The sequence below is a fragment of the Polypterus senegalus genome, chromosome 4 (genome assembly GCF_016835505.1).
Source record: "Polypterus senegalus isolate Bchr_013 chromosome 4, ASM1683550v1, whole genome shotgun sequence".
NCBI lineage: Eukaryota > Metazoa > Chordata > Cladistia > Polypteriformes > Polypteridae > Polypterus > Polypterus senegalus.
In genome coordinates this window covers 5,308,909-5,334,966 of record NC_053157.1, presented here as the reverse complement: position 1 = coordinate 5,334,966, position 26,058 = coordinate 5,308,909, and the positions used below count along the sequence as shown (strand labels likewise).

The 26,058-nt window shown below is 46.4% G+C and overlaps 1 protein-coding gene across 6 annotated transcripts in view; it reads right to left on the bottom strand.

The window, feature by feature from the left end:
* Positions 1 to 26,058, bottom strand: part of gab1 (GRB2-associated binding protein 1) — a 162,671-nt gene that overhangs the window by 49,108 nt on the left and 87,505 nt on the right. Inside the window, exon 1 of one of the 6 annotated variants that reach the window (XM_039750196.1) lies at positions 18,803 to 18,891. The exons of the other annotated variants lie outside the window; for them this stretch is intronic. The gene's annotated coding sequence lies outside the window, so the exon portion shown is untranslated. Of the gene's footprint in view, positions 1 to 18,802; positions 18,892 to 26,058 lie in introns of those variants that run through there. 6 annotated transcript variants of the gene reach the window in all.

Here is a 26,058-nt window from a genome sequence, read left to right as displayed (position 1 = left end):
GCAAAAGGGCCTGGTGACCCACCCTGGCACAACACAGTATTATAATGGTCAAAGGGCATTAGGTGAGGGTACAAAGTGGTGTTAAGCAATAACCGCTCATATCAGGGGGCTTGGGGGCTACGACATGGCTGAAAACAATGCTGGGGGCTGAAGAGATGAATCAAAGTCCCCTTTATTGTCCAAAAGGGCCTGGTGACCCACCCTCCCAAGGCACATTATTAACATGGCTGCAGGGCATTCGATGATCATAAAAAGTGGTGTTGAGCTGTAGCTGCCCATGGGGGCGTGGTGGCTTGGGGGCTATGACATGGCTGAAAACAACACTGGTGGCTGAATGGGTGGATCAAAGTCCCCTCTGGTGTCCAGTAGGGCTTGGGAACCCAGATTGGCAAGCAACATTATTATCATGGCCATAGGGCATTAGGTGATGATACAAAGTGGTACTTAGCAATAACTGCCCATATCGGGGGGCTTGGGGTCTATAGCATTACTGAAAATAACATTACAACATCAGAACAAACAAGAACAGGCCATTCCGCCCAACAAAGCTGGTGGCTGAATAGGTCTGCCTGACAAATAAATGGAACAGAGCCCCCTTTGGTGTCTGGTCAGGCATGGGGACCCACCCTGGTAGGGCATTAGGTGATGATACAAAATGGTGCTAAGCAATAACTGCCCATTTCAGGGGGCTTGGGGTCTATGGCATGCCTGAAAATAAATCAGGCGGCTGAATGGATGGATCAAAGTTCCCTTTAGCAGCCGGTAGGGCCAGGGGACCCACCCTGGTAAGGCACAATGAATATGTAAAGTGGTGCCGAGCAATAACCAAGCATATGCGGCCTGGAGGCTATGGCATAGCTGAAAATAACATTAGAATAATCTGTGGAATCACATAAAAAAAAAAAAGGAAATTCAACATGGATGAACACAATCCACAATGAGACCACACGACACACTCTTAGAGAACAGCTGTAATCCAGAGAGGTAGAAAATAAAAGGATTACTCAGAGCAGGCGAGAAGAAAATGCTGAGCCGGCAGTCTTAGATGAGCTCTCACATTGGGCTGCTACCAGACTTTGTGCTCACTGACATTGGTGTCCCCCCCATCAGCCCCAGGGCACTCCTGCTGCCTGATGGGAATTGTAGTCCCCACGCCGGTGCTGCTTTACAGGTTGCTCTTGTCCGCCACTGCCTCCCTCACCCTGATATATTTAAAGTTGGACCAATGGCAACCCACGTGAAAAAAGTTTTGTAAGACAGTCAGATGGATGGGAGGATAGACAGACAGACAGACAGACAGGCAAGCAAACACACAGTCGGAAAGACAGATAAACACACAGATGGACAAATGGACACACAGACAGATGTAGAGAATGACAGACAGAAAAGCAGATGGACAAACAGACATACAGTCAGACAAAGAGACGGATGTACAGACAGCTTATGACATCATTACAGACAATAACTAAGAGATCAACCGTACCACAAATAAACTTGAGCCTGGCTATGCCATAACAATGTTAAACGGTGAATGACGAGCTCCTGTGCCATCTCTGAAGAAGTCAAGGACATGGCAGTGCCCCAAGAGGGCTGCTAAGCAGCATCAGGTTGTGTGCCAGCACATGGCACACAAAAAAAAAAGTTGGCCGAGATGCGCCACGTGCATTCTTGCCTTAATGCCGTCATCGCCGCTCGTGGGGCTTGTGCAAGTGCTACGGAATGTGATGGTGTCACCTCTGTGGAATGCGATGATGTCTCTCGATGGCACACGTGGTCAGGCTTGTCCAGAGGCCGCCTGCCTACGGGCTACCTGCACCACTAAGAAAATACAGAAAGAAACATGACGAGACACAATTGTTATGTGACGCACCAGGCTATTCAGTGCCTACCTGCTTGCATCCAGAAAACAGCCCACTGGGGATGCCTTCAGGGGTAATAATGCTGCCTTACTGGCATGGGCAGAGTTTTTGAAACATTGCTCAGCCAGGCATTTTCTGAGCCCACCTACACCCCCACCAGAAAAGTGTAGCATGAACATCTTTAACCAGTTCGGGAGCTTGGCTGACCAGCACCATCAGATTTAAGGGTGGGCTGTCAGTTATAATGAAACATAACAGAGTCAACTATTCCAGAGGCCATGCCGTGAGGACTTCCCAGGCAGCACTGGGTGAAAAGCAGGAGCAAACCATAGATGGGAGGCATCCGGTTATTAGACAGACAGATAGATAGATACTGTGAAATGCACTATATGATACCGATGAGATGTTGAATAGCCAGGGGTGAAGGACATTGTACAAGAGAGGCTGATGTGAAAGGCGCTATATAACTCACAAACAGGCAGAAGGAGGGATGCCTGTATATCGAGGAAGTGTCTCTCATTAGATAGATAGATAGATAGATAAAGGCACTATATGATAGATAGATAGATAGATAGATAGATAATTTATTAATTCCAAGGAGAAATTCACATAATCCAGCAGCAGTATACTAATACAAAGAAACAATATTAAATTAAATAGTAATAAAAATGAAAAAAAAATAAAAATAAAAAAAAGCAGACAATAACTTTGAGTAATGTTAGCATTTACTCCCCCGGATGGAATTGAAAAATCGCATAGTCGCATTAACTGGACAAACAGATAGAAAAGGAAATTCAAGACAGTCGAGCAGACGTGAAAGGCACTATATAAAAATGGACAGATGAGTAGACAGGAAAACCAGTACATTAAAGACACAATTCCACAGGCGGGCAGGCAGACACGCATGGCATCATAAGACTGATAGACATGAAAGGCACTATATAGTAAAGTGAACCACGGATGGATGGATCAAGAGATCGACTGGCAGGGCGGCTCGCTTTCAAAGGTATCGGGCAGGTAGCTGCTGTCGTTTGCCCATTTCAAGGTCCAACATGGTGTCTCCTCTTGAAGACCACGTGTACCTGTGGCCGAGGACCCTACAAACCCCCTATGCAAACTCACCGGACTGCCAAGTTTGGACCCAACTGTTGTTCAAACAGTAAAAAAAAAAAAAGGCATGAAAACAAAAACGATGAGGATCAGGAGAAAAGACGCAGTCGAGAGACCAGCAGGGTCAGTAAACCAGGAAGACAAAGGCGCGTCCGTCTAAACTACCAAAAAATAACGTGTTCACGAGACGAGCAGAAAGTGATCAGAGAACCAAATGGCGTGACCCGTAGTCTCGGATGAAGACAAGACCACAGTGGGCACCTTTTATTGTGCTGCTCTGATGGCGTCAGGCACTACAGACATCCGGGCCCGTTACTATGGAAACGTGTAAACAAATGCTGGCATCAGTCAGAAAACTAAAATGGCCCGATGGCCGCAAAATTAAAAACCCTACAAGGAAGAGAAAAACATACATACTGTAAATATATATATATATAAGGAATCAAACACCACCATAACACAACTGGTCACAAGTCTGACTGCCCGTCGTGCCCACTCCGCTGTCTGGTCAGATGCCAGTTTCTCCTGATCGGGTCACCATGCTAAGTGGAGTGAGCTAGAGCCCTGTGACTGGCTGTTTGGAGGAGTAGGTGGATCTCATAAAGTGGACACAGAGACACAGCCTCGGTGATGCCAAGCAATGCCACTTGGCATGGAGACTGAACGGCTCAGTGGTTCAGAAAGAAGCCCACGCTGGTTAAGGTCCTCTACTAAAGCAGATCCCGTGACTGCTGCTCCCAAACCAGCCAGTTGGCTGCCAACAAAGCCACTCAGTGACCTCGCCTGAGTGGCCTGTCACACAGTCACATTTTCCGTTCGGGATGACACGACTCGCCGGGAGAGATGTTTCGTTTTTTTTTATTTTTTTCCTCTTTCATTAAGCAGGGCAGGACAAGCGAGGTGCAGACAAACATCCATCTTTGCTGCCAGCGCTTGTTTTGCACTTCACTTATTTATTTCAGAAGGATGGCGTCTGCTTCAGAAGCTCTTCTGCTACCCGCCGTACACTGCAAACAAGGACCGCTCGAGTCTATCAGGGCAGCACTGCATGCAAGGCATGAGGCAGCCAGCCCTGAATTGGGCACAAGGCCTGCGAAGGCTCCATTGGCAAGAAATGTCCTCCGCAATTTGAAATGTCACAACAGAGATATTGGATGTCATTTAAAAATGAGCCTTCGGCAGCTCTCATTGGGACTTGAAACAGACGGAGTCGGCAGGCGCAAGAGCTTTAAAATGAGAGTAGGGGCTGACATCACACCCGTCAATGGGGGAATAAAAAATAATAAAAAATACACCGCAGTCCTGGATTGTAATAAAGTGCGGCGCTGTGGAGTGGTGACATGTAGCATGATCCTCAGAGGTGACAACGCCACCACCAGCACCAGCAGTGACACTATTACAGCTATCAGCAGTACAAATGCCATCCTCACCACCAACACTACTGTCACCACTACAGCTACTAGTGCCCACTACCACCACTATTACCACCACAACTACCAGTGCCACCACCACAGCTACCACCACAACAACCACCACAACCACCAGTGCCAGCCACCACCACAACCACCAGTGCCAGCACTACAACTACCAGTGCCACCACCACAGCTATCAGCAATACAAATGCCAGTACCACCACCACAGCTACCACCACTACAACTACCAGTGCCACCACCACAGCTACCAGCACTACAACTACCAGTGCCCAGTACCACAGCTACCAGCACTACAAATGCCATCCTCACCACCACCACCACCACTACAACAACAACTACCAGCACCATCACCATGACTACCAGCGCTAAAATTACCAGCAGCAATATTATGGCTATCAGGACTAGGACTAGCAGTGCCACCATCACAACTTTCTATAGTACCAATGCCATCCTCACCACCATTATTAGTATCAGTAGTAGTCCTAGCACTAACTACCACCCTCACCAGCAGTACAATTACCACCAACACCACCACTATGACTACCAGTGCTACTAAAACAACTAGCAGCACTACAAATACCACCATCGTCACCACCACCACCACTACTACTACTTATCAGCAGTACTATTACCACTACAGTGATCAGCACTATGACTGCCAGTGCTACTACAAGCACCACCATCAACACTACAACTACCACCACTACCAGTACCACAACTCCCACCCTCACCACCATTACATTTACCAGCACTCTAACTACCACCACAACTGCTACCAGTGTCACTACCATTACTACAACCCCTAATACTACTACTACTACTACAAGTACCAGGGATACAACCACCACCGTCATCATCATCATCATCATGGACCTTTGGTGTGACCCTGAGTGCCTTATGTCTGTCACCTGCATGTGCTTCAATAGTATAAAAATGAATGACACTTGTAACGCCTCTTAGGGTGGCATGGACTATGAGAGGGTGCTATAAAAATGTCATTGTGGCCCAACGGTTCAGATGCTGGACTATAAAGCTCAAGGCTGTCGGTTCGATCCCCGACATGGACCGTTGGTGTGACCCCTGAGCGCCGGGCGTCAGCTGCATGTGCTTCATTTATATAAAAGTGAATTGCACTTATAAAGCCCTTTAGGGTTTGTTTGGCATGACAGGGCTCTATAGAAGTTACAGTTTAGCGGGCAGCGTTGCCCAAAGCTGTTGGTTCAAAGCCCATCCACGACTTTGAGGACAGCTGGACAGTTGGTAGTCAGTGCAGCCTAACAGTGTGGTTGCTGGAGTGTGAGGTACAAAGCTGTCAGTTCAATCCCCACCGCTGACTTTCTGCGTAGCCCCCGAGGCACTGGATGTCACACCTACATGAACTTCAAAAGTATGAAAATGTATTACACCAGGAAAGCCCCTTGGGGTGCCGATCGCCATGACAAGGCGCTATAAAAATGACAGTTGGGGCCCACCAGGTATGGGGCTGAAAAATAAAGCGCAAGGCTGCCAGTTCAATCGCCATCACTGACTTCACGTGTGCATTTATTTTAATAATCTCAAATTAAACTGCACTTGTAAAGCCCCTTAGGGTGGTGTGGGCTGTGACAAGGCGCTATAAAAATGACAGTGTGGCCTAATGGCTGAGGTGCTGCACTATAAAGCTCAAAGCCTTCGGTTCAATCCCCATCATGGACCTTCGGTGTGACCCCCCGAGTGCCTGACGTCAGCTGCATCTCTTCATTTATATAAAGGTGAATTGCACTTGTAAAGCCCCTTAGGCTGGTGTGGGTTGTGATAAGGCACTATAAAAGTTACAGTGGGGCCTAACGACCAAGGCGCCAGACTATACAGCGACAAGGCTGTCGGTTCAATCCCCACTACTGGCCATCTGTGTGACCCTCTTGTGTGTGCTTCAATGAGAACAAATTGAACTGCACTCGTAGAGCCCCTTAGGGTGCTGGTCGCCATGGCAGGGCGCTATAAAAGTTACAGTGTGGCCTAACGGCTGAGGTGCTGCACCACATAAAGCACAAGGCTGCTATTTTCATCCCTGTGTGACCCTCCACTATTGGTGCCCACCTTCATCCCGATTTGTGGGTCATCTACATCAGCGTGGCACCCGGTGGCTAACTGCGGGCTGGTCAGCAGAGGTCACTGAATCACGAGGGAATGGGAGTGTGGGGGCCGTCTTAAGGGTTCAGAACAAAAGCAGTCATGTGACCTTGCTGGCCAGCCGGGGTGTGGGGCTGGGTGTCCACGACAAAGGCAGCTTTTGTGCTTTGTGAAAGCCTCTCATAAATCAGTCTTTGTTTAAAAAAAAAAGGGCATAACTGGCATTCTTTTTTGCCCGTCTAAATTTAAATGCACGGGGCGGCGGAGAGTTATGGTGCAATGCGGCGAGACAGAAGCCATCCGACACCCCATGGTAACGCCCACTGCCATCAGTAAAAGGCACTGCGTGTCACCATGGGGGTAAAGCAAAGTGGCATCTATGGCAAAATGGCACAAGTGTTGGGGGTTGGCAAACAAACCGCCCATTTACTCATCCAGTGCCACGCCATTCTCGAGTCAAATAATCAGTCGGGCATTGGGATGCCATCCTAAGAAAGGAAAGTGGGGAAAAAAAAACAAAAAAACTTCAAGCCACCAAAGACCACAACAAGAACATTTGGCTGCAGGTGAAAGGGAGACCCATTGGGTACCAGGATGAGCAGGAAAAATAAGATGCCCGCCGGGTATAAAACTAGGATCAATACACATATTAGTAACAAATAAGCCCCCAAGGGCATTGGAAGCAGGGACGCCCTACTTTATTCAAGCAGTTTGTGGTTTCGGTGGGCTATTTTAAGTCAGGCGACAAGCCGGGATGGGGTGCCAGCCCACCGCAGGATTTCACAGCAAAAACAGGTCACTCATTAAGAAAAGGATTAGAATAAAAACCTGCAGCCACTGGGGCCCTCCAGGACCGGAGGTGGGGACCCCCGACGTAGAGATTACCAATTTTAAGGATACATTTTTCTATGCTGTCTACTGACGTTGTCCTTTCCATCCAACCTGACAGACCTCAAGGGGATCTGCACAGAAGGAAGAAGCCAAGTGTGTGAAGACCCCAGTGGTGAAGGCTGGTGACGGTGGCGACATCAAGGGCTGAGACACTAGACCGGGTTGAGGGAAAGCTGAACGGAGCAAAGTGTGGAGATAACCTTCATGAAAACCTGCTTAGAGCACCCTGGACCTCAGACTGGACCAAAGGGTCACAAAGCAAAGACGACACAGGAGCGGCTAGGCCAAAGCCAATCCTTGGACCCAATGGAACATCTCTGGCAGAACCCTGTTAAATCAGGCATTTATGGTGGTGCAGCAAGACAGATGAGGAGACCAGAAAATGGCAGTTCACATGGTCTCCTGTCCATCCAACCTGACAGACCTGGAGATCTTCTTCAGGGAAGAATGGCAGAAAATCCTCCAATCCAGGTATGAGAAGCTTCTTGGGTCACGTCAGACCCATTGAGACTCCTGGCTGTAAATCACTGCCCAAAAGGGGCTTCAACTAAGTACGCCTTCATAACCACAGCTGAAACCAATGGAACATCTCTGAAGACACGTGGAAAAGGCACCATCCAACCTGATGGACCCTGAGATGTCCGGCAGGGCAGCAAATCCTCCAATGCAGGTGTGTGTAGCACTTTGGACCTCAGACTGAGCTGTAGGGCCACAAAGCAAAGCCGATACGGGAGCGGCTCAGCCAAGGCCCATACTTGGACCCAGTGGAACATCTCAGCAGCCCCCTGTTAATCAGGCATTTATGGTAGTGTGTTAAGACAGTTGAAGAGACCTAGAAAATGGCAGTTCTCATGACCTCCTGTCCATCCAGCCTGACGGCCCTTCAGAGGATGTGTACAGAAGAGACGCAGAAGATCCCCCAAAAATCCAAGTGTGTGAAGCTTTTCACAGGAGACCCAAGAAGACTCCAGTGGTGAAGCCTGGTGGTGGTGGTGATGGAGGCAAAATCAAGGACTGAGAGACTAGTCAGGGTTGAGGGAAAGCTGAATGGAGGGAGCAAAGTGTGGAGATGACCTTCATGAAAACCTGCTTAGAGCACTCTGGACCTCAGACCGGGCCGAAGGGTCACAAAGCAAAGACGACACAGGAGTGGGTCAGCCCAATAGAACATCTCTGAAGAGAAGTGAAAAGAGCTGTCCTGATGTCCTCCTCTCCCATCCAACCCGACAGACCTTCAGAGGATCATTAAAGAAGGATCCAAGTGTGTGTGTGTAGCTTGTTGTGTCAGATCAAAGACGACTCCTGGCCGTAATCGCTGCCCAAAGGGTTTCAGCTAAGTACAGCTCTAAAGTTTTGAATGTTCTCAAGAGCACAGGGGCCTCACAAATTAATTAATAAATGAAGTTGTGAACAACCAAAACTATTCCTTAGAGCAGGCCAACCAGCCAAACTGAGGAAGAGAAGGCTCTTGGTAAGAGAGATGACCAAGAACAAGATGGTCATTCTGGATGAACCCCAGAGAACCTGTGTGGAGATGTGAGGAACTTCCAGATGGTCAACCACTCCTGCAACCAGATAGAAGCTTCTCCTCATGAAATGAAAGCCCACTTGGAGTTTTGCAAAAAGGAACCTAAAAGACTCTCAGACTGCAAGAAACGAGATTCTCTGGTCTGATATAGCCAATAATCAAAGTGTGACATCTGGAGGAAACCAGGCAGCACTCATGACCTGTGCAACACCATTCCAATAGTGAAGCTCGGTGGTGGCAACATCAAGGACTGAGAGACTAGTCAGGGTTGAGGGAAAGCTGAATGGAGCAAAATGTGGAGATGACCTTCATGAAAACTTGTTTACATCCCTCTGGACCTCCAACTGGGCCAAAGGATCACAAAGTAAAGCGGACACAGGAGCGGCTCAGCCAAGGCCCATACTTGGAACCAGTGGAATATCTCAGCAGCAACCTGTTAACCACACATTTATGGCAGTGTGGCAAGACAGATGAAGAGACCAGAAAATGGCAGTTCTCGGTCTCCTGTCCGTCTAACCTGACAGACCTTCAGAGGATGTGTACAGAAGAAAGGCAGAAAATCCCCCAAAAATCCAAGTGTGTGAAGCTTTTCTTAGGAGACCCAAGTAGACTCCAGTGGAGAAGCCTGGTGGTGGTGATGGTGGCAACATCAAGGACTGCAAGAGACTACTCATGGTTGAGGGAAAGCTGAATGGAGCAAAATGTGGAGATAATCTTCATGAAAACCTGCTTGGAGCACTCTGGACATTAGACCGGGCCGAAGGGTCACAAAGCAAAGACACAGGAATGACTCAGCCAAAGCCCATCCTTGGACTCAATGGAACATCTCAGCAGTAACCTGTTAATCTGGCAATTATGGTGGTGTAGCAAAATAGTTGGAGACCAGAAAATAACAGTTCTCATGGTCACCTGTCCATCCAACCTGACAGACCTGGAGAACATCTTCAGGGAAGAATGGCAGGAAATCCTTTAATCCAGGAATGAGAAGTTTCTTGGGTCACGTCAGTCCCACAGAGACTCCCGGCCGTAATCACTGCCCAAAAGGGGCTTCAACTAAGTAAGTCTCTCTAAAACCATACCTGAAACCAATGGAACATCTCTGAAGAGACGTGGAAATGGCACCATCCAACCTGACAGACCTGCAGGGCAGCAAATCCTCCCATCCAGGTGTGTGAAGCGCTTTGGACCTCAGACTGAGCCGAAGGGCAGCAAAGCAAAGCGGACAGAGGAGCAGCTCGGCCATTCTTAAACCCAAAGGATCTTCTCTGAAGAGACCCTGAAAATGGGGGTCCTGAGAACCTTCCTCTCCACCTGTGTATGGGGGTAACTCTGGTCTTGCCATTTCTTCCTTCTGAAGAACAAACAAAACGAAAAAAACCTCCACGCAAACACACACACACCATTTGAGGATCACTGCTCATCCAGCAGAGAATCTGGAAAACTGTCAAGACGAGACGCTGAGCCACCGTGGCAGATGTTCCGCTCTGGCAGGGCTGTGCGGTCACCTGGCGACCGAAGAAGCGACTTGGCTCACGTGGAAAAACAAACAAGCATCAGGCCAAGCGCCAGCATCCCATTAATCAGCTGTTTGGACATCACCAATGGCAGCAAACGTCACAGCAGTGAACTCACGTCAAGTTATTAAGGCGGTTTGACTTGTGGATGTTTGCTTAAGGAATAATCAGCAAGGGATGGAGCCGAGCGGGAAGGACATCATTAATATCGTGTGACGGCACAACTCAAAATCAATGGGGTCACACTGCCGTGGTGGCCTCAGTTTTTCATTTCAGCCACTTCCATTATTTGTGACTAATTTGTAATCGCAACTGACTTGCATTTCAAGATTCGGAAAGCTTGTTTCCTTAACCAGAAGCCAAACAATAAAGAGATGCCAACAGATGACCAGCCAACTCACTTTTCTCATAACAGTCCTGGAGGACCCACCATTCCTAAGATGCAAAATCTTGAGGTCAACGAAATGCGTTATTTAATTCTGCGGCTCGCAGATTCGGCCACATCACACTTTCCAAATCTGCCTCTGGATTCAGTTCACATTGAGACCCCTTTTACTTTCTGCTCAGATTATTGTGTTGCAGATTTAATTGCCAGTTGTCCCTCTTCCATAACGACAAAGTGACAACACATGTTCAAAAAAAAAAGGTCTGCAAATTCATTACAAATCAGAAACTGGAATCTCTCATTCCTGGAAGTATTCAGACCCTTTGAGGATTGTGTGATTCTCGTTGATTTGATTTTTGAACGGAATCATTTCCAGCAATTTGATTCTTGGTTTGAATCATTACCCAAGAACGAGCCTCACAATTGGCATTCATCTGATTTGCGAACAGAATCACTACACAACGAGTCTGACGATTCTTGCTCACTTGCAAACTGAATCACTACCAAAACGAGTCTCATGATTCCCATTCGTCATATTTGCGAACTTTATTACCACCCAAAAATGACTCATTATCGACGAGAATCGTTCATTTGATTCTCAAATTGAAACATTACCGGCCAAGCAGTGACAGTAATTTGATCCTTGAATTAAATCACTACCCGACAATGAGTCTTACAATTCTCATTCATTTGATTCTCGAACGGAATCATTACCAGCCGGCCAGTCACATTCATTTGATTCTTGAATGAAAACATTACCCGAGAACGAGTCTCACAACTCCCATCCATCTGATTTGTGAACTGAATCACTACCCAACAATGAGTCTCACAATTCTTGTTGATTTGATTCTCAAATTGAATATTTCCAGCAAACCAGTCACATTAATTTGATTCTTGAACTGAATCATTACCCAAAAACAAGCCTCACAATTGTCATTCGTCTGATTTGCAAGCTGAATCATTACCCAAGAATAAGCGTTATGATTCTCGTTCATTTGATTGTCGTACTGAATCATTACCTGCAAACCAGTAACATTCATTTGATTCTTGGATTGAATAATTACCAGAGAACGAGTCTCACAATTGACATTCATCTGATTTGTGAACAGAATCACTACCCAACGAGTTTGACGATTCTCGTACATTTGCAAACTGAATCACTATCAAAACGAGTCTCACGATTCTCATTCGTCTGATTTACGAACTGAATCATGACCCAAGAATGACTCATCACCCAAGAGAATCATTCATTTGATTCTCAAATTGAGTCATTACCAGCAGGCCAATCACATTCATTTGATTCTTGAATGAAATCATTACCCGAGAACAAGTCTCACAATTCTCATTCATCTGATTTGTGAACTGAATCACCACCCGACAACGAGTCTTACGATTCTTGTTCATTTGATTCTTGAACTGAATCATTACCCAAGAACATGCTTTACAAATGTCATTAATCTAATTTGCGAGCTGAATCACTACCCAAGGATGAGTGTTTTGATGCTCATTCATTTGATTCTCATATTGAATGATTACCTGCAAACCAGTCACATTCATTCAATTCCTGAACATAATCATTAACTGAGAAAGAGGTTAACAGTTTTCATTCATCAAATGTGTGAACTGAATCATTATCCACAAATGGGTTCAAAAACTCTTGTTCATTTGATTCTTCAATGAAATCATTACCCGAGATCGAACACACATTCCCCATTCATCTCATTTGTGAACCGAATCACGACCTGACAAGGAGTCTCACGATTCTTGTTGATTTGATTCTCAAAGGGAATAATTTCCAGCAAACCACTGACATTAATTTGATTCTTTAACTGAATCATTACCCAAGAACAAGTCTCACAAATCATTTCATTTGATTTGCGAGCTGAATCACTACCCAAGAATAAGCGTTATGATTCTCATTGATTTGATTATCCTATTGAAACATTACCTGCAAACCAGCTACATTCATTCAATTCCTGAATTAAATCATTAATTGAGAAAGAGGCTAACAATTTCCATTCATCAGATTTGTGAATTGAATCATTATCCACAAATGGATCTGGCAACTCTCGTTCATTTGATTCTGAAACTGAATCACTACCCAAAAACAAGTCTCCTGATTCTCATTCTTTCGATTTGAGAACTTTATCAGTACCCAAGAATGACTCATCACCCAAGAGAATCAGCCATTTGATTCTCAAATTGAGTCACTATCAGCAGGCCAGTCACATTCATTTGAGTCTTCAATGAAAACATTACCCGAGAACGAGTCTCACAACTCCCATCCATCTGATTTGTGAACTGAATCACTACCCGATAATGAGTCTCACGCCTCTCATTGATTTGATTCTCGAATTGAATCAATTCTAGCAAACCAACCACATTCATTCAATTCTTGAACTGAATCATTACCCATGAATGAGTCTCGCAGTTCTAAAAAATGTAAAGCTGCTCCTGAATGTTATGCTATGCCGACATTTCCTTACTCGCTTCTTCTGGGTTCCCTAGTTTCCATCTCAGATCCCGAAGATGCGCCTGACAGGTTAGTGTGCGATTCTAAATGGACTCAGTGAGGAGTCCGAGGTGGGCTGCAGGGTTTGAAAGGCCCCACCAGTGACCTAGAATTGGATTAACCGGGTCGGAGAATTCCATACTATTGTAATATTATTTCCTCTTACTATTAGTATCGTTGTGGCCATTGCTATCTGTGTGGAGTTTGCATGTTCTACGTGTGTCTGTGTTGGTTTTTCCTCCCATGGCCCAGGAATTGAATTAATTGGGTGTGAGAAAGTTGTCATTGTTGCGGTGGCCTGGCGCCCTGCCCGGGGTTTGTTTCCTGCCTTGTGCCCTGTGTTGGCTGGGATTGGCTCCAGGCAGACCCCCATGACCCTGTAGTTGGGATATAGCGGGTTGGATAATGGATGTTGCCATTGTTATTCACATCCGTGTGGAGTTTGCACCTTCTCCCTGTATCCTTGTGGGTTGTTCTCCAGATTTTCCAGTCTGCCATCCCACAGTCCTAAAGTGTAAATTCTAAATTGGCCCGCGTGCGAGTGGGTCCTATAATGGACTGCCACCCCCGTCCAGGGCTCTTCCCTGCCTTGCACTCGTCACCACAGCCCAGAATGGGACAAAGTGAATAGGAGAATGCATATATAATAAAACACAACAAAGACGCCACTATGGAAGGTGGCCCCTCCTGGCAGAATGCCATCCCGTCACGGTCCACACTCTACCCCTCAGTCGTTCCCAATCTTTTTGTTCAGTCATTTACTCGTCCTCTTCCAGCAGCACAATTCCAATAATAAAAAGAAGAATAAATAAATAAATCAACAAGCCGTCACAGTGGAAGTTTCCACTTCAGTGACTCTTATCACCGCTGATCATCTGCTCTTCACACACACGCTGGGTGAAAATTTCCTGTTTTCCCCTCCGTTGTCACATCGGCCTGTCATTTTCTAAGCTGCTATCAGATAGCTGGACCAGAGTGACAGGCAGGAAGAGTCACTGGCTGCTCAAGAACACAACGTGCAGTCGGCGGACGTGTCTGTCTGGGTACCCGAGAGAATCCACGGCCTCTGCGCACTCACAGCTGTGTTTCTGAGCTGCAGGTGTCACTTTGTCACCTTCTCATAAGGTGGTAATTGAGTGTAGACTGACGGGCAAAAATGGCAAACTTATCCATTTAAAATTAAATCTCAGACACAATAAACTGCTCTGAATACTTCATGAATCCTCTCTACATATATGTATATGTTTTTATTGTCACACACGAGTGTCTGGGGGCCACCATCTTGGCTTTGACGAAGTATGCAATACCACCCCGGAACGAGAGGGGGCACCGATAAACATATTTTTTTTCTTTCCTCCTTCCTAAGAGGGATGTCTGACCCAGGCCACCACCAAAGAAGCTACTCCCACTGCCCGAGAGGCTCCACCCACTGGCCACAGAACTCCACCCCTTCCAGTCCCTACAATATAAAGCCACCTTGTGCCCGGAAGGTGGCAGCAGATGTCCAAACGACTACACCAGAGGGCAGAGCTCCTCCTCCTCCTAAATGCTACCAGCATGTGGACGATTTATGACTTTGTGTTTGAGCCGTTTTCTTGGCCGTCTTTTCAGTTAGCTATTAAAATAGGGATACCAGGGTGGTAACCCCAGCCTCTCTTTTGCAGTTGTACTAAAGGTGTAGAAAGGCGCTATATAAAACTGAATGTTGGCACTGTGAGTGGACTGCATTTCTGGCAAAGAAACAAAATCAAATGGCATTCAAAACCGCTATCCCCCCCTATGGCAATTGTGCCAAGAGAATGTTCATTAAGGAAGGGCGCTATACAAAACCTGAACGTTGACGGTGTGAGCGCCATTTATATTTCAGGCAAATGCACAGAAACTTACAACGTTCAGTAAAGATGAAATACGGGCTCGTACTGTCGCTGCTCAAAATACTGTGGGGTGCTCTTCATTGTAGAAAGGCACTATACAAAACTGGAATTCTTGGCATCTCCAAGTTCTCTGCCTGCCCAGCCACTTCTTACAAAACATTCACTCCCGGCCACTTTATTAGATACACCTGTTCGACTGCTCATCTGATCAGCCAATCACATGGCAGCAGCTCCGTGCATTTCAGCCTGTAAAGATCGTCAAGACCACCCGCTGAAGTTCAAACCGAGCGTCAGAATGGGGAGGAAAGGGGACTGAAGTTACTATGAATGTGGCATGGCTGGTGGTGCCAGCCGGGCTGCTCCGAGTGTTTCACAAACTGCTGATCTACTGGGATTCTCACACACACACAACCACCTTTAGGGTTACAGTGAGAAGAGAGAGGGGGCTTAGGAGCCTGCGCTGATACACCCACCACAAGACAGACCACCTCAGAATCCCACAGTAGGACCCCGAGTGCAGCCATGCAATGGGTGACACCTCAGCACCACACTGGGACAGATGGAATAGAACACTGTGAGGTGCTGGCTGGACTGCCAATTCTGCCACCAACCACCAAGTTTTCCCTGCAGGTTGGCAGGCCTACATGCCGGTTATCGTTACACCCAAGATTGAGCAACTGCAGGTCAAATGCCCAATGGAGTGGAGTCACTTCTGGTGTTTACAGGATTTGAACCAGCAGCCTTCTGATCGCCAGTGCAGATCCCTGTAGTCTCAGAGCCACCACTCCACCCGGTTTACAGAGAGTGGTCCAAAAAATGGAAACCAGACAGACAGACTCCAGGGGCAGTTCAATGGGCCAGACTGGTCTGAGCTGATAGAAAAGCAACAGGAACTCAGATAAGCACTCGTGACAACTGAGGTATGAAGAAGAGCAACTCTGAACACACAACACGTCAAACCTTGAAGCGGGTGGGCTACAGCAGCAGACCACCACACTGGGTGCCACTCCTATCAGCTACGAACAGGCAACTGAGGCTACGATTCACACAAGCTCAGCAAAACTGGACAAGAGAAGATTGGAAAAACGTGGCCTGGTCTGAGGAGTCTCAATTTCTGCTGCGACATTCAGATGGTGGGGTCAGCCACATGAAAGAAGGGATCCATCCTGCCATGGATCAACGGGTCAGGCTGCTGCTGCTGATACTGTAATGGTTATGCTGAGATCTTCTGGGCACACTTTGGGTCTCTTAGTACCAACCGAGCATCAATTAAAGGCCACAGCCGACCTGAGTGTCATTGCTGACCATGTCCATCCACCCTTTTATGACCACAGTGTCCCCATCTTCTAGCAGGATAACACGCCATGTCACAAAGCTCAGATCATCTCAAACTGGTGTCTTGAACGTGACAAGGAATTCACTGGACTCAAATGGCCTCCACAGTCGGCAGATCTCAATCCAGTAAAGCACCATTGGGATGTGCTGGAACGGGAGATTCACATCATGGATGGGCAGCCGACAAATCTGCACCTTGCTGAGTCAATGCCACAAAGAATTACAGCAGTTCTGAAGGCAAAAGGGGCACCAAACAAAGTGGCTGGTAAGTGTAGATGTGAAAGGCGCTATATGATAGACAGATAGAAATGAAAGGCACTATATGATAGATAGAAATGAAAGGCACTATATAATAGATAGATAGATGGAAATGAAAGGCACTATACTATAGATAGATAGATACTTTATTAATCCAAAGGGGACATTCACATAATATATATATATATAGACAGATAGATAAATGTGAAAGGCACTAAATAATAGATAGATAGGAAATATATAATTAATAGATAGATAGATATGAAATGCACTATATAATTAATAGATAGATAGATAGAAAGGCACTATATAATAGATAGTTTCGGGTACTAGCAAGGTGTACCTAATAAAGTGGCCAGTGGGTGCATACAGATATAGATATTTGAGAGATGATGACCAACAGCAGGTCACGCCTACCATTTCTCGGCAGTTGCCCTCCCAGTGTACAAACCCCACTGATGTCTCACTTTTTCTGCAGTCGTAGAATCAGCAGGAATTCCGCCTCATATCAGAGTGTACTTGAGGAGAATGTGACGCCACCTGTCTGAATGTTGAAGTTGGACCAGAAATGGACTGACTGGTCAACCTGATGATGATGATGACCTGAAACACACCAAGGAAATTGGCCAACGAAGAAGTGGAGGGGTTTCCGGACCGCCGGCATTGCCAAAGCCCTGGTTTGAAATGGGCAGAACAAGCAAGAACACCCCACCGAGGAGTCAGAGACTAGCGGGCAGATCTGCAAAACGCCTACGAAGAAGTCAATTCTGCGAAAGGGGGCAAACACCTGCTTCACAGGGCTGACGCATGGGCTGATGGATGGAGTTAACCCCCATTGTTATTTTTAATAATTAATCGATTGAAAGAGTAAATGTTTCTTGTGTTGTTATTCACGTTTCTCAACTTTATCTGTAGGCTCAGTCTGCCTGTTCAGATACTTGCAAAACTGTTTCTGTGAGGGTGCATTTACTTTTTCACAAAGCCCAATCACTTGCAATTTGTACTTTTTAATGTTCTGGTACTGCTGCTGTGTCCAATAACATTTGACTCCATTCACGGCTGTTTGCAGCTCAAGTCTGTTCCGCAGCGCGCCCCCTAAAGGTTAACACACTGAACTGCGTCTAATGTGTGTAGGGGCGTGCGGATTGGCGTCAGATGAAAGTGGATTTGGAGACGTCCCAGATTGTGACCTAAGTAAGTAAACGGGCGTTAAGGATTTCGTTTTGAAAATCACCTGCTCTAAGTGAGCTTTCCAGAAGGCCGTTATGGATGGCACCACCCTGCCTCTCTGCTTCCACGTGCCAAGCTTTGGTTTGTTTTGGAATCCTGATAACATGTGAGTCAGTCAGTCCCCGCTTGTGCAGAGGTGCAAACAGGCGTGTGTGTGTGTGTGTGTGAGTCCCACCCGGCTTCTTACCAAGTGATTAAAAGAGGCCTAAGGGCACTCCTGGTACACTCGTCATGCTGCCCGATACTCGCGTGGGACTGCAGCTCATGAGTCTGTGTATGCACACACACACACACACACACACACACACACACACACACACACACCACAAAGTGAGAACACGGCTTCAGTGGAGTTGTTGAGCTCACCGTTAATGTGGGGAAAGGGAGGCTGCCATGACTACCATGGTCCCCTAGCCCCCCATCCATGCCACCACACTTTCTATTATAACCGGTGATCCCCCCCACTGACATCATCAATAATGAGGCTCCTCAAGACGTCGGACACCCTGGATTACAGTTTCTAGTCAGGAGCTGCTAGCTTTTCGGTGGGTTTCCATGTGGTTTTTGCGGGTGGGACCACCACACTTCCCCTTGTTTTTAATTTCATTTGAAAAAGCAGCCCAAAGACAATGGGAGGTTTTTGTTTGTTTTGCATTGCTAACTGTCCCCACCCAGTCATCCCACGAAAACAAGTGACCAAAAAAAAAAGCCAAACCCCTCAGACGTTTTCATCTCTTGGGTGGGGGTCTCTTTTGCCTTACCTTGTTTTGGAGTGTTGTCTCGGGGGTCTTGTGCTCGTGGCCGTGTTTTACCCCGCACTCCGCTTCTTTTCTCTGCCTGACTTTCCTCTCAGCTTACCATCTCGCCTAACGCCACCCTGCTCCAGCAACCCCTGACCCGCAGGAAGTAGACACAATGGACTGAAAATAACAGAAACCGTCCCCTCCAAAGCGAACACGAACAAAGGCCCCCGCCCACCCTGCCACCAGAAGCCCTGCGCTTTCACTTTATTGCAAAACACTATGCCGTATAAAAGGAGCTATATAAAACAAAAATCATCCGGTCAGGAGGGGGTCTGGGTGAGCACCGGGCCCCCCCCCCCAGTAAGCCTCAAAGGGCAGTAAGGTACCGTGACCAAAACTAAATTTAGAACCGTGTTGGGGGGGCTAGGCGGTGTGTGTGGGGGTCACGTCTACTTGTTTCACAGAACAGAAGCGTCCATTTCCGAAGCCGTTTCCTCCCAGCTGGACATGTGGCATTGGAGAAAATCCGTCAGCAGGAGGCAACAAGGCGACCTTCACTCCATGTGACACACGGCCCAACCCCAAACACCACCCCCCAAACGCCATCCTTTTCTGCTGCCTTCAACAAAACCCTGTGGCATTCCTACTGCTCATGTCACTCAACAGGGGGATTTGGGTTGAGGCGGAGCCAAAGGCAGAAAGCAACAAGGGGGCGGGGCCTTCAACATAAATGAGAGACCGCCTCCTAGGAAAGGCTGTAGATGACATTCAAACACTTATGGGGTGGAGTATGGATATGCCAACTATGAATTGGGCTGGCATTCTTTATAGAAAGGCGCTACATGAAGTGTGACTGTTAACTGTGTGAGTAGCATTCATTTCAGGCAAACAAATAAAAATAATAATACAAAATACTAAATATCTTATTATAAATATAAAATAATAAATAATAATCATAATTTATAAGGCATCCAATACCAATGTCCCAGTACGGAAATATGGGCACAGCTATACTGAAGTGGTGTTCACTAAAGAAAGGCGCTATATAAAACCTGTATGTTAACGGTGTGAGTGGCGTCCATTTCAGGCAAACAATTAATATTAATAATAAAAAAACAAATCATAATATAAAATAATATATTTTATAATAAGTAAAAATAAATAAATAAATAAATAATAATAATAGTTTGTATGGCATCCAATACCAATGTCCCAGTGTGGAAATATGGGCACAGCTATACTGAGGGAGTGTTCACTAATGAAAGGCGCTATATACAACCCGCATGTTAACAGTGTGAGTGGCGTCCATTTCAGGCAAACAAATAATATTATTAATAATAAAAACAATCACAATATAAAATTAAGAAATATATTTTATAATAAAAATATAAATTAATAAATATAATAATAGTTTGTATGGCATCCAATACCAATGTCCCAGTGCGGAAGTATAGGCACAGCTGTACTGAGGTGGAGTTCACTAAAGAAAGGCGCTATAAAAACCCGCATGTTAACGGTGTGAGTGGCGTCCATTTCAGGCAAACAAATAAATATTAATAATAATAAAAACAATCATAATATAAAATAATAAATAGATTTTATAATAAATAAATATGAATTAATAAATGGTAACAATTTGTATGGTGTCCAATGCCAATGTCCCAATATGGTAAAATACAGACACAGCTATACTGAGGGAGTGTTCACTAATGAAAGGCGCTATATACAACCCGCATGTTAACAGTGTGAATGGCGCTCATTTCTGCCAAATATACAAAAACGTATAGCGTTCAGTGCTGATATCCCACTATTGAAATATGGGATTGCACTACAGATGTGCCAAGTACCTTAGGGTACTGTTTACCCATAAAGGCGCTATATAACCTGAATTGAGTGTGAGTGTGAATGGAATTCACATTTGGCACACAAAATCTGGGGATTGATGGCAGAACTGGTACTCCAGCCACTGTTATAAAAAAAAACCACACACACACACACTGAGGTGTCACCCGTTGCACAGCCGCCCTCGGGTCCCAATTTGAGATCCTGAGGTGGTATGTCATGTGGTGGGTGTGGCAGCGCAGGGTCCCAACTAACAAACCAACAGCACAGAATCAGTCCCACTAATATGAGGCAAACATAGAAAAACTCAGAGTGTTCCGTACGGATATCTCTCTGATGGAATACGGGATTGAACTGTAGATGTGCAAAGCACCGTGTTTTGGGGTGTGGTTCTCATTATAAAAAGGCGCTATATAAAACCTGTGAAGTCATTTCAGACAAACAACATAAAAAACTTATAGCGTTCAACACGCTACGCTTATTCCGGATGGATGAACAACCAATCGCCAAGCAAGCGATAAGCAAGGGGGGCCGCTCAGATCTCTGAAGCGAAAGAAGAGGAAGACCAAGAAAAAAAAAAAGGTGACTTAAAGTTGTTGGGTAACGTCACAGGAAAAACGGTCAGATGATGGCCGCAGATTGAGAAGTCCACAGGGAATGAGAGAGAGAGAGAGAGAGAGTTCAGTACGAATATCCCACTGATGACCGCTTGGACTGTCCTGCAGATGTGCAAACATGACTATTATAGAAAGGCGCTATATATAAAACGAGCTGGTCAGTCCTGGCCCCCCAATACATTTGAAGCTGAATAACTCAAAACAATAGTTCTGAGCCGCCATTACTGTAGGATGTTAGGGCTTACATACGTGTCATGTTCTTTAATGGGGTGGGTGTCCTTTATAGAAAGGCGCTATATAAAATGAGTTGGTCAGTCCTGGCCCCCCCAGTTTACTTGAAGCTGAATGAATCACACCACAGGTCTCAACCGATCACCTTTTGGATGCTAGGGCTTACATACGTGTGATGTGGTTTTTTGTTTTGGGGGTGTGACCATTGTAGAAAGGCGCTATATAAAACAAACTGGTCAGTCCTGGCCGCTCTAATACATTTGAAGCTGAGTGAATCACACCTGAGGTCTGAGCCGCCATCACTGTAGGATGTTAGGGCTTACATCCGTGTCATGTGCTCTATGGAGGGTGACCTTCATACTGTAGAAAGGCGCTATATAAATCCCCACCGACTCACTCAGTCTGCCTGCGCTCTCATGTTAGAAACACAGATGCGGCTGTGGTGGGTCATCACTGCTAAACAAAAACCCCCACGGAGCAGGCGGCACACCGGCACTTTACTGGCCACAGGGACGCGGGTGCAACTTGAGGAATTCTCCCAACATGCCACACTGGCAGACTGGCACCCACACAGGCAGGCGCTCTTTTCTGCTGCGTCCCACAGTTCCACCTCTCTCTGTCGGCATTTCCTTTGGACAGCAGAATAAAAATAGCAAAAAAAAAAACAAAAAAAACAAAAAAAACCCCAGCTTGTGTACCTTTTTAGAAACGGCGCCCCCCGGGGCCCGGGACACATCCTGTTTTGTTGCAGAGGCCGTCAGGTTGGAGAGCATCCTGTGCCTTCTGCCCCGGCCTGGGAATGCGCAGCTTGTGTTCAAGTCTTGGGGGCAGCAGGTTGGCCGGAGATGAGCTGGTTAAGGGGACGGACAAAGGCTAAGACCACCCAAAACACAAGCCCTCCATCTTTACAAGGAGTACAAAGGCACCCCCACAGCGCCCCCCCATTACAAGAAACATGACATGCATCACGTTATGTGTACAAAGTCCGTTACAGACCCATAGCTCCCATTATAATAAACATAAAGTGCATCACAGCCCATCCTTTAGTGTGGGCACAAAATCCGTTACACACCCACCCACCACTGCAGCCCCCAAACCCCATGCAATAAACAGAAAGCTCTCTGCAGCCCCCCATTGTAAAAAAACATGAAATGCATCACATTAATACTGGTATGTGCACAAAGTCTGTTACAAACCCACCATTGCAGCCCCCAAAACCCCCATTGTAATAAACATGAAGCCCACTACAGTCCCCAATTACCACAAAGTGCATCACAGCATCACAGCCCCTCCATTATTCTAAGCGCAAGGCCCCTTAGAATTCCCACTCCTATAAAGACAAAGCCCATTACAGCCTCCCATAAACACAAAGCCCACTACAGTCCCCATTACTATAAATATAAAGCCCACTACAGCCCCCATAATCATAAAGCCCACTACAGCCCCCATTACTATAAATATAAAGCCCACTACAGCCCCCATTACTATAAATATAAAGCCCATTACAGCCCCCATAATCATAAAGCCCACTACAGCCCCATTACTATAAATATAAAGCCCACTACAGCCCCCATAATCATAAAGCCCACTACAGCCCCATTACTATAAATATAAAGCCCACTACAGCCCCCATTACTATAAATATAAAGCCCATTACAGCCTCCCATAAACACAAAGCCCACTACAGCCCCCATTACTATACACACAAAGCCCACTACAGCCCCCATAATCATAAAGCCCACTACAGCCCCCATTACTATAAATATAAAGCCCACTACAGCCCCCATAATCATAAAGCCCACTACAGCCCCCATTACTATAAATATAAAGCCCACTACAGCCCCCCATAAACACTGAGCCTTTCACAACAGCCCACTACTATGAATATGAAGGGCAATCCAACCTCCATTATCATGAGCTTAAGGCCCATTACGGCCCCCCATTACTGTAACCATGAAGTGCATTACGGTCTCCACTGTAAGAAGCATAAAGCCCACTACACGCCCCCCCCATCCCATTACAATGAACACAAAAGCCATTACAAGCTCCATAACAATAAACACGAAGCCCATCACAGCCCCGCCATTATTATTAGCACAAAGCCCCTCAGGCCTCATTACTTTAAAGTCAAAGACCACTGCAGCCCCCCATTACTATAAGCATTAAGGACACCACGACTTCTCCATCATCAGAAGCAAAGAGCCCCACATACAGTAAACCTCCAGTTCTGAGAACACAGAGTCCATAACAGCTCCCCATCCATAACAAACATTAAGTGCATTGTGACTCCCGCCACTACGATAAAACAGCATGGCGCGGTATTAGTGGTAGGAACTGAAAAAGTACCAGAAAAGCCACATTTTTAAAGGGTACGGTGCCAACATTTTGGGATCTTCAGGACTGGAAGTGAATGGCACCCTTCTTATAAAGCCCCCCATGACACTCATTGTTGCAATTGTGGAAAGACGGCCATTTTGTTGACTTCAAAAAAAAACAAAGGTAAACATCTCACAGTCAGGACATTCACGGGGGACACAACCCTGATGTGACTGGGGCTTTTCAAGTGGGAAGTGGTGCGTAGTGCGGCACGATGGCCCGGACCACCAGGGAAGGCTGGAGTTAAGACGGGGGGATTTGGGGATAAGCGTACCGAAAGCACGTATCGATACCAAAGTCAAAATCTTAGCACCAATCCAACACTACTGCAAACACGAAGCCCATTAGAATTTAGAAACCCCCATTACAGCCCCAATAATAATAAACATGGAGCCCATTACAGCCCCCCATTACTATCAACACAAAAATATACTGCACTAAAACCCCTCAATACCACAAAGCCCACTACAGCGCCCCTTATAATAAATACGAATTACAGGAGAGCCCCTCCATTATTATTAGCATTAGGCCCTTTAGAATCCCCCATTACTATTAACTAAAAGCCATTACAGCCCCCCCATTACATGATGTGCATTGCAACACCTCCAATATTATGAGCACAACGCCCATTGCAAACCCACCACTGCAGCCCCCAAAATATAACCACAAAGCTCATTAAACCCCCCATCACTATGATCATGAAGTGCATTTCAGCTCAGACCCACCACACACACCAATTAATATAAACACACAGCCCACCACAGCCCCCCATTACTATGAACACAAACGTTTACTGCACTAAAACCCCTCAATATCACAAAGCCCACCACAGCTCCCATTACAACTCCCACAACCCACATTATAAGCATGAAGTGTGCTGCACCCTCCATTATTCTGAGCACTAGACCCCTTAGAAACCCCCATTACAACAAACATGAAGCCCATTATAGCCCCCTCATCACTATGATCAAGCGGCACACTGGAACCCCTCCATTATTCTGAGCACAACGCCCAATGCAAACCCACCATTACAGCCCCTCAATCTCCATTACTAGAAACACAAAGCTCATTACAACCCCTCTTTACAATAAACCCAAAGTGTACCACTGCCCCTCCATTATTATGAACACTAGACCCCTTAAGAAACCCCCACTACTATTAACACAAAGCCCACTGGAGCCCCAATTATAATAAACTTGGAGCCCATCACAGTCCCCCATCATGAAATGCCTTACAACCTCTTCATTATTCTGAGCACAAAGCCCATCACAAACCCACCACTGCAGCCCCCAAAACCCCTACACTACAAACACTAAGCTCATTAGTTGCCCCCCATCACTATGAACATGACGTGCATTACAACTCCTCCATTAATCTCAGCACAAGACCCACCACACACTCTCATTACTATAAACACAAAGCCCACCACAGCCCCACTGCAATAAACATGTAGCCCATTATAGCCCCCATTACTCTGAACATGTGCACCACGGCCTCCATTATTATAAGCAGTAGACCCCTCACCATAAACACAAAGCCAACTACAGGCCCCATTAACAATAACACAAAGCTCCTTATAACCCCCCACATTACAACAAACATGAGGGTGGCACGGTGGCGCAGTGGTAGCGCTGCTGCCTCGCAGTTAGGAGACCTGGGTTCGCTTCCCGGGGCTTCCCTGCGTGGAGTTTGCACGTTCTCCCCGTGTCTGCGTGCGTTTCCGTCGGGTGCTCCAGTTTCCTCCCACAGTCCAAAGACATTGGCGATCCTAAATTGTTCCTAGTGTGTGCTTGGTGTGTGGGTGTGAGTGTGCCCTGTGTGTGTGTGTTCCTAGTGTGTGTTGGCTGGGATTAGCTCCAACAGACCCCCGTGACCCTATGTTAGGATATTGACTGACTAAATGACAACAAACATGAAGTCTGTTACAGCCCCCCATTACTGTGAATATTAAGGGCAACGCAACCCCTATTACTGTTAACACAAAGCCCACCCTATCCCTCATTATAATAAACATGGAGCCCATCACAGTCCCCGAGTCCTGTTACAAACCCAACAATGCACCCCCTCCCCCCAAACCCCCACTGCTAAAAACAGAAACCTGGTATATTACCACCCCACCATTACTACGTGAACTATCCCCCCCACCAGACACCCCCATTACTATTAACACAAAGCCCACTACAGCCATAAATGGGATAAACTGTACAA